Here is a 10,189-nt window from a genome sequence, read left to right as displayed (position 1 = left end):
AACCAGTCCTCGAACTTATGACCAACGCCAGAGGGTCGCTGCAGTCACACGATCAAAAGCAACCACCCAGAGAGACGAGTGGTTCAGAAGTCTGAAATCTAAACAGACAAACAATCCAACAAATAAACCAACTTGAACTGACCACGATTGCAGGGTCCCGCGGTCACATGACCTTCATTTGTAAACTTCCCAGTGGGCTTCGGACCAGTGAAGTCAAGCTTGATTTGCTTTAATGACCGTGACAGAAAAAGTCATAAAAGACGGCAGGATTCACTTAGCAACTGCACCCTTACTGATGGAAGCTGTGGTCATAAGTTTGAGGACTACCTAAACTTAAATGACCCTGCCTTGGTTGTCCTGAATGGTAGACCACAAAGAAATCTCCGGAACGGCAGCAAAACTGAGCAATTAAAAAAACCCAGCAAAACCATCATGGTGCGAAGGAAACCCCCGTTTGTGTCCATAAAAGTTCGAAGAATCAGCTCACCCTCAAAGAACCATCGAACTGAATTGCCATCCCAGTGTTGAAATTTGGACTGGTCCTCAGCTTACAACCATTGGTTTAATGGCCGTTCAAAGCCACAAGGGCGCTGAAAAAAAGTGAGTTGCGATTATTTTTCCCATGACGGTTGCGGCATCCCCACGGTGACGTGATCGCAATGCGGGCACTTGGCAACCCGTGGCGGTAACAGAGGTTGGAGAAGGAGAAAGCTTTTACTAGTAAGAGCCGTGGTGGCGCAGTGGTCAGAATGCGGTATTGCAGGCTGACTCTGCCCACTGCCAGCAGTTCGATCCTAACCGGCTCTCCAGGTTGACTCAGCCGTCCGTCCTTCCGAGGTTGGCTTTCCTCTTTTTTGCCATCTTTGCTATGCCCGTTAAAAAAAGAGAGAGGAAGAGGAAAGAAAATCGGGCAGGCCATAGTTCTCTTTACACACCTTGTGTCAATTTGTAAAGCTTGCAGAAATACCGCAAGAGGATAGCGGTATTTAGAAGAAAAAGACACTAGTGCGAGTGTAAACACACCATTTTGAAAAGTGCAACAATAGATCAGCCGGTTCAGAATCCATTCAACCCTGAGATTTGTCTTCTTTGCGTTTTTTTTTGTTTTCGTCAAGTTTCTCGTCCTCATGGTTGCAGGAATTCCCGTGTGAAGCCACAAGAATGCAAACATATCCTTTTTAGGGAGCTTAGAATAGGGTGCTGAGTAAGAGTCTTCATCTCTTAAGAGTCAAAGTTACCAGGAGGAAAATCTGAATATAGGCAGTTCTCAACTTGCAACCATTTGTTTAGTGACCAAACTTACAAAGACAGTGAAAAAAAAAGCGACTTATGACTGTATTTCACACTCAGACCGTTGCAGCCTACCCATGGTCACGTGATCAAAATTCGGACGCTTGGCAACTGACTCGTACTTATGACAGTTGCTGAGTCCCGGAGTCCTACGATCCCCTTTTGCCACCTTCTGACAAGCCAAGCCAACGGGGAATCTGGATTCACTTAACAACCGTGTTGCTAGCTTAACAACCGCAACGATTCACTTGACAACTGCGGCAAGAAAGGGCGTAAAGTGGGGCGAAACCCGCTTGACAACCGCCTCGCTTATCGACAGAAATTTTGGGCTCCATCGTGGTTGTAAGTCAAGGATGACGAGAAATCGCTTTATTTTTCCCTATGCAACAAAATGTGTCGCTTTTTGCAAAACCCCTAACGGGACACGAAACACACTTCTGGATGTCGTGTAAACAAGGCCACCAACACCATTACTAATATTACCACTACTCCTGCTGCTACTACTATTATTATTCTTATTTTAAAAAATACACACACACACACACACACGCAACTGGCAGCTTTTCCGCCAAGCAACATCTACAAAAAAATCTTGGACGAGGATCCTGGAAAGCGACAATTTTTGCAGCGTTTTCGGAATCCGCTCTCGGCCTCCTGCACGTGGGGCAACCTCGTGCCTCGCAAATCCGCCCCCCCTCCCCCCCCCTGCTTTGGAAGGACGGACAAACACGGGTACATCAAAGCTTTTGAGCATTTTCTGTCACCCGGATTCAGACATGGGGAAGGGGGGGGGCTCTAACCACTGGACCCCAGTACTTTTTTTTTCTTTTTTTTTTAGAGAGGGGAAACCAGAGGCCCGAAGCCATTTGGTGTAAGGTGGGCCCGGCAGAGGGAAATAATTTTATTTTTGAAAAAGGATGCCGGCGGCGTACGGAGCCTCGTTTGACCGCAAACTAATGTAACCCCCCCTGGCCTTCTTTTTCGGAGCGAACCCGTCAGAGCAAGAAAAGGACCAACAGCTGAGAGACAAATTAGCCTGGCATATTTTCGTGAACCAGACGTTCCCCTCCTAATAAATATATACAGTACAACACAGAACCAGATAGTGACTTAACTTTTAAAACAAAACAAAACTCCAAAGCTCTGAAGTTTTTGCAAGCTGGAAAGTGGGGGGGGGGGCAAATGCAAAGAGCTCCCCCCCCTTTTGTAGCACAAAGAGCAGTGTGGAAGAAAAAATAAAAATAAAATATTCCACCCAATTGCCTAAGAGTGAAACAAAACAGGCAAGCATCTACATGCAAAAAAACAAGAATGCACAGGGACGGGTGTGTGTGTGTGTGTGTGTGTGTGTGTGTGTGTGTGTGTGTGAAATGGATGCAGAACGTCCTTGACTTACGACCACAATGGAGGCAAAATTTCCACTGCTGAGCAAGGCAGTTGCTAAGCGGGTTTCGCCCCATTCGAGGGCTTTTCTTTGCCACTGTTGTTAAGTGAGTTGCTGCAGTCGTTAGGTGAGTCACCCAGTTGTTAAATGAACCTGTCTTCCCCATTGATTTTGCTTGTCAGAAGGTCACAGAAGGGGATCACGTGACCCCCGGGACACTATGCAACCGTCATAAATATATGAGTCAGTTGCCAAGCATCTGAATTTTCATCACGTGATCGTGGGGGAATGGCTGCAATGGTGGTTAAGTGTGAAAATCAGCCACATCACTTTTTCAGTGCTGTTGTAACTTTGAACGGTCACTAAACAAATGGTTGTAAATTGAGGACCACCTGTACAGAGAGGAAAACATGGGCCCTAAAAAAATGCAAGAAACAACAGAGAGAGAGAAAATTAAGCACAAGAACAATGGAATCAGAATCGAGCTGGAAGGGACCTTGGAGGTCTTCTAGTCCAACCCCCTGCTCAAGAATAGAATAGAATAGAATAAGAAATAGAAATAGAATAAGAAATAGAAATAGAATAAGAAATAGAAATAATAGAAATAGAAATAGAAATTAGAATGGAATGGAATGGAATGGAATAGAATAAATATTTAGAATAGAATAAAATAGAATAAGAAATAGAAATAGAATAAGAAATAGAAATAGAATAAGAAATAGAAATTAGAATAGAATAGAATAGAATAGAATAATGGAATAGAATAGAATAGAATAGTATAGAATAGAATAGAATAGAATAGAATAGAATAGAATAGAATAGAATAGAATAGAATAGAATGGAATGGAATGGAATGGAATGGAATGGAATGGAATGGAATGGAATGGAATGGAATAGAATAGAATAGAATAGAATAGAATAGAATGGAATGGAATGGAATGGAATGGAATGGAATGGAATGGAATAAATGTTGGAAAATAATAGAATAGAATAGAATAGAATAGAATAGAATAGAATAGAATAGAATAGAATAGAATAGAATAGAATAGAATAGAATAGAATAGAATAGAATGGAATGGAATGGAATGGAATGGAATGGAATAAATGTTGGAATAGAATAGAATAGAATAGAATAGAATAGAATAGAATAGAATAGAATAGAATAGAATAGAATAGAATGGAATGGAATGGAATGGAATGGAATAAATGTTGGAAAATAATAGAATAGAATAGAATAGAATAGAATAGAATAGAATAGAATAGAATAGAATAGAATAGAATAGAATAGAATAGAATAGAATAGAATAGAATAGAATAGAATAGAATAGAATGGAATGGAATGGAATGGAATGGAATGGAATGGAATAAATGTTGGAATAGAATAGAATAGAATAGAATAGAATAGAATAGAATAGAATAGAATAGAATAGAATAGAATAGAATAGAATAGAGAATATGACTAGACTAGACTAGGTTTGTTAATTGATTAGTCTTGCAACCTTATCAATAAGTTAAAAATAAAAAATAAAATATATAATCTGGTTCCAGGATAAAATGGTAATGCAGAATAGCTATGGAAGGTAATGTAGTGATACTAGGTATGTGATAATACGCAGTCAGGTAAGTGTCTCTTCCTTGCAGGATACCCTAATTAGTCCAGTTCTTATCTCAGCTGTCTTAATTAAAAGCTCAGCAGTTCCCTTTACAATAAATATAGAACAATAATGAAGAATGCACAAAAATGAGAGAAGCAGCCGGGACTTTATCTAGCCCCCCCCCCCACCAGAGGTGCTCATTTGTGATATGGGCTGCTCATAGATTTAATAAATAAAAATGAATAAATAAATTGTTGCAAAGGACCCCCTCTTTTTTTGGCTCTTCTTTCTCTTTTTTTTTGGGAAGGGGCCCTTTCCAAAGGCTCAGCATGGCAGGTTGGAACTGAGGTTTTGGAGGCAAAAATCATCTGAAAAGCCCCGCAACGCAGAAAAGCAGTCCATTAAGGTTGCCTGTTTCGTGTTTTTCTCCCACGTGCTAGATTTCCGCCTGCGGTGGCTGAAACGGAGGGCGATGCAAAGCCAGGGGCTGAAGCCTGCACATACGAGGCCCCATTGAAGCTGAAAATCCTCCAGCTTCTGTCCTCTCCTTTGGGTCCAAAACTTGCTGTCCCGGCCTTCTGGCGCCAAGCGTGAATTTCATCCTTTTGGAACAAAGCAAGAAGCTTCATCCCTTCTCTCTCTCTCTCTCTCTCTCTCTCTCTCTCTCTCTCTCTCTCTCTCTCTCTCTCTCAGAGCAAGACCGAATGAAAAGAACAGGAGGGAGGGTGGGGGCACACGAATAGGCTGGAGGCATCGCCCCCCCCGTCCCCCTCCCCAGGCCCCGTTTCATGGGCAGCCATTCCAGCCGAGTGGAAAGCCGAAAACCTGGCAACCTCCGTGCCAGCCAGCCAGCCAGCCATCCCAGAGAAGCAAAATGCAAGACAAGCACGCAGTGAATTAACGCACAGCGGCGGTCCAAAACATTCAAACACGCTTTCGTGGCATCAGCAGAAAGCGGGCACGGGAGTTGGGGCCAGGGGCCCAGAGAGAGCATCAGGCAGGTCCGGACCAGCGGTGCGAAACGGGATGCAGAATGTGCACGCGGGAGGGGGGGGAACCAGGCACTTCCAGCTCTGCCCCAGTTGAAAGAGAATTATTACCGATTTAGCGTTGGGCAGTTTAAAGACAGCAAACGCAGAAGCAAATGTGCCATTCACGGACAGGGTTGGAAAATGGAGATTATATTTATATTTATATTTATTTGATTTATATACCGCCCTTCTCCTGAAGGACTCAGAGCAGAGCAATCTTGTAGGGTGTGAAAGATCTGCGCCCCCTCTTGCCAATCTGGACTCCAGCATCCCTAATCCCCAGCCCCACTGCCTTATTGGCCAAAGAGCTGAGGACACCAGATTGAAAAAAAGCTTCCATTCCTGCTGCTGCAGTACACATTTGGGGCGCTGCCGCCCCATTTCAGGAACGCCCCAACCTCATCGGCACAGACCCCATTCTGTAAAAGTCACACACACCCCTTTCCTCTTCTCGGAAGAGTCCTTGGCAAGCCCACCCTGCGGGGTAGGCCCAATCTATTGCAAACTTATCGTACAGTCTTGAAGAGCAGGCAAAACCCAGCCTCATCCTGTCCCAGGAGGTAAACCGAAATTTGGAAAAAGCACTTTTTTTTTTTTTTTACACGCCAGCACAAACAAGACAAAACCTCGGTTAGGTTTACGCGACACGCTAATCCAGGCTAAAGTAGGTACACATAGTCCTCAACTTCTAACAGTTCATTTAGTAACTTTGAAAATGGCGCAGAAAAAAGTGAGCTATGACCGCTTTTTCACACTTAGGCCCTTGACAGCATTCCTACTACAAGACACGTCATCGGAATTCGGATGCTTGGCAACTTGCTCCTATTTATGAGGGTTGCTGTGTCCCGGGGTTCGCGTGTTCCCCTTTCGCAACCTTCTGACAAGCCAAACCAATGGGGAAGCCAGATTCACTTAACAACCGGGTTGCTAGCTTAACGACGGCAGTGCTTCGCTAAACGACTTGTGGTTGAGAAAGGTCACAAAATGGGGCAAGCCTCGTGCAACCATTCTCTCACTTCGCAACAGAAATTTGGAGCTCCATTGTGATTGTTAAGCCGAGGACGACTACCTGTGCCAAATGCCAGGTGTTTTCCGAATCCAGACGGAACAGGACGGGTGAATTTGGACTATGCCTGAGCTGGGTGAACCCGTCCAGCTGCATTGCATGAATTCGGTTTCAAAAGCTTCCATTATGTTGTAGGAATCTGACCGATTTCAGCAGTGTCCTCTCCTGAAAAACACACAACCTGGACTTGCCCAGGGGCCTCCTTGGCTGCAGCTACCCGGGGTGGCCGAACCCCATTTCTCTGCCAAACAGGGTCACAAAACCCATGGATTCCTCAAGTGCTCCATGACCCACTCCGGGAACCAAAGCAAGCCCATCCATTCAGAAGACCGTCACCATGAATCTTCCCCTAGGGCAGGGGTAGTCAACCTCGGCTCTTTTATGACTCATGGACTTCAACTCCCAGAATTCCTGAGCCAGCTTGGCTGGCTCAGGAATTCTGGGAGTTGAAGTCCATGAGTCATAAAAGAGCCGAGGTTGCCTACTCCTGCCCTAGGGTCTAGGTGGAAGCCTCCTCACGCAACACATCTGCACACCGAGCCCTTTTGATCCCAAAGCGTTCCACCCCTAGCAGACACTACGTATATAAGCATCGAGTGGCAGGGAGTTCCACAGCTTCACTTTGCACCAGATGTGCTGTAGTATTCTGATGCTGACCGCATCAACCACAAGCCTTGACTAGGCTATCCCAGCCCTGCAGATGAAAGATTCCTATTGGCTGGGTTCACATAGCACGTCAGCTAAAGCAGGATATATATATTTTTTCCCTGGTTTGGGAGGTTGTGAGAACAAATGCTGCTGCTCTTAAGGTCGACTCCAATTCCTGACTCTGGGAAAAAAAATCTCTCTCTCCCCTCCTCCCAGATCTGTGTGCCTCCCCCACCCGAAAACCACCTTTGTGATCATCAAAGACCTAGTCCTCCAAGTGGTTCTCCCAGGTCTTCTGAACGGCAGGATTGCAAAACCGCTTTTTTAAAAAATATATATATATTATTTCTTCATTTACTTGGGTTTGTGCAACTCTTCTTTGGAATAAATAGGTTTTGGGTTGTTATCGTTGTTTGCTAGCTTTTACCCTACATCTCTTGGTTCTTTAGCTGCAAGCCCTGGCCTCTTAAAAATCACCTAAATCAAAATAGATCAATCCAAACGAAAACACAGCCAGGGTGTCCTGTTAACTCTGGGGAAGGCGGGAGGGGGGGGGGGGTTTCAACAGGTTATGCAACCCCAGCTTTCTTTCCCCCCCCCTCCACCCCCCAAAAATGGGATTCGTTTCTTTCTCTCCTTCCTTTTGGCTGCGGGAGATTTTCCGCTCTGCAACACACGCGCGCGTTTGCTCGCTCTGCAACACACGCGGGTTTCGGGAGTCGTCTGAATCAGCGCTGCCCGCAATCCTGGCCCGCCCGCCCGCCTTGCTTAGGGAATTCCCTGGGCTTCGGCTCCCTTCTCCCCAGATCCGAGCCCCCCCCCCCCCGCCCCACCAAAGCTTCTTTAGGATGGGCTCGGCCCTTCCCTTCCTCCGCTGGCCTTCGTCAGTCTTTCCAGCCAGCGCATTCCAGAGGGCTGGCGGGGGGCCCAAGGGCGGGGAAGGGGGTGGGGGTGGGGGTGAGGTGGGGAGGGGGAACGCTTCCCCGCCCAGAGAGAGAGAGAGGGGGGCATCCCCAGCCAGGACCTAGCGCCTGCCCCTCCCGCAAGCCCGCCCGCAATCCACATTCACGCCAGTTGCACAAGCAACAAAAGGGAAGGCGGGGGGTGGGGGGGTGGGGGGGTGTGTGAAAAAAAAGACACAAGAAATTTGGGAAGAAGAAGAAGAAGAAGAAGAAGAAGAAGAAGAAGAAGAAGAAGAAGAAGAAGAAGAAGAAGAAGAAGAAGAAGAAGAAGAAGAAGAAGAAGAAGAAGAAGAAGAAGAAGAAGAAGAAGAAGAAGAAGAAGAAGAGCGAAGCGGAGTGACTCCGGGCGCTGGCTTGCTTAATCCGAATTGGGTGGGTGGGGCCGCTGCGCTTCCCACCAGACCCCCTTCCTCCCCCCCCCCCCAAAACATCCCTCTGCGCTCTCTTGCCTGTCCCCTTCGCTCTTCCCAAGCGGAGCAAAGTCACTCCGGCAAAAACAGAGGGAGGAGAGAGAGAGGGAGGGGTGGGGAAGGCTTTGCAAAGGAAAAGGGGGTCCCTAGCCCGTTCAAGCCCACCCCCCCAAGTTGGGCTCCTTCGCCTCGGCTTCTTAGGCACAGCTGCCAAACCTGCAGCCGTCCGCCTTCCGCCAGCTCCGGAGCGAAGGCTTAATCCGGAGCCGCGCCCTGTCCCGAACTGCTGCGACGCGCGGAAAAAAAGAACGCCCGTCCCGAGCGCGGAGATTTTGGGGGACGGGGGGGTGGGTGTCCCCGCCAAAAGCAAGCTTCGGGGGAACTCTTCCCCCCCCCCACACACACACACGGGTCTCCTCTCGCTCCCCCTCCTTCGCCCACCGTCCCGTTTCCTTGGGAATTTATTTTATTTTATTTATTTCTTTGATTTATATACCGCCCTTCTCCCCGAAGGACTCAGGGCGGCGTACAGGGCAACACAAATAAGAATACAGGATACAAGATTTAAAGTGAAATGATTGTGCCCAATGTAGTAGGTTAGTTAAAATAATGTTAAAACCCCAAACCCATCAGGCGCGAGAGAAAAAAAACAACACACTCCTCCCGAACCGGAGTCACTCTGGATTAAGCCAACGCCTCGCTCGCTCGCCCGGCCAGCCACATCAGCTCCGGGCCTACGCCTGCCTGCCTGCCTGCCTGCCTGCCCCGAGTCGTTGGGGAGGGGGGGAGCCCAACTTTCTCGGACGGGTCCCCCCCACTCCATCTCCCCTGCATGGGGAGGGGGGGCTTGGCGGGCCAGATCGTGCGGGGTGGGGTGGGGAAAGTCCCTTTCCAGCTCCAAATTCGACCCCCAGGGCTGGAGTTGGGGTGTGTGTGTGGGGGGGGGGGAAACGGGCAGGCGAGCAAGGTCCCCCCGCATCTGTGGCAAAGGAGGGTCGCGAGAGCACCCCACCCCTCCCTCCCCTTCTGGTCAGTCCAAAGTCTGCGCCAAAACGGGACAGCCCCCCCCCGACCCCCCGCAAGCCGGACAAGCCGCTTCCAGCGCCCCTCCCGCCCCAGGGCCAGACTTCCCCCCCCCCCAGCTCCAGGCTCGGGGAAGCGTCCGGACTCTTCAGGGCGTCTCCCGGGGGGGGAAGGGGGCGGCTAGGGCGGGAGGAGGGGGGGAGATTCCCTTCCCTTATTAGATGGGGGGGTCTCGACTCCCTTCGGGGGTCCCAGTGGGCGCCCGCCTGGTATCTGCAGCCGCGCGTGTCTTTTTTTGGAGGGTGGGGTCAGCTGGCCCCGGGACCCCCCCCCCAACACCCCCCCACACACCCAGACCCCCCTCCCCCCTGCCCCGGCGAGAGTGGGCTGACCTGTGGGTCGGTGGCCTCAGCCTCCCAGCACGGCCATGCCCGGCGCCGTCCCGCTGCGACGCCCCTGCAGCCCCCGACCCGGAGCCTGATCCCCGGAGGCGGCGAGCGAGCCCACGAAGCCAGCCGGGCCGCGGAAGAGAAGCGAGTGGCGCTCCCCGCCCGGCCGCGCCTCTTGTAACCCGGCCCGGGATGGGTGGGACTCGGCCCGCTCCGTCGCCGGGGGAGGGAGGGAGGGAGGGAGGGAGGGAGGGAGGGGAAGGAGGAGAGAGAGGGGAAGGGAAGGGAAAGGAAGGAAGGAAGGAAGGAGAAAGATGGGAAGAGAAGGAAAGGGAAGGGACAGGGAAGGAGGGAAGGAAGGAAGGAAGGAAGGAAGGAGAAAGACAGGAAG

At 49.4% G+C, this 10,189-nt stretch overlaps 1 protein-coding gene across 1 annotated transcript in view; it reads right to left on the bottom strand.

Annotated features, from left to right (window-relative positions):
* Positions 1-9,930, bottom strand: part of LOC310647106 (neuroblast differentiation-associated protein AHNAK-like) — a gene marked incomplete at its 3' end in the record, with an annotated part of 53,509 nt that extends 43,579 nt beyond the window's left edge. The window contains exon 1 of the mRNA XM_083374080.1: positions 9,802-9,930. The remainder of the gene's footprint in view (positions 1-9,801) is intronic.
* Positions 9,931-10,189: the final 259 nt, after the last annotated feature.

Source organism: Vipera ursinii (genome assembly GCF_947247035.1).
Source record: "Vipera ursinii genome assembly, chromosome: 15".
Taxonomy (NCBI): Eukaryota; Metazoa; Chordata; class Lepidosauria; order Squamata; family Viperidae; genus Vipera; species Vipera ursinii.
The sequence above is the reverse complement of the archived record's forward strand: the minus strand, read 5'-3'. Positions and strand labels throughout refer to the sequence as shown.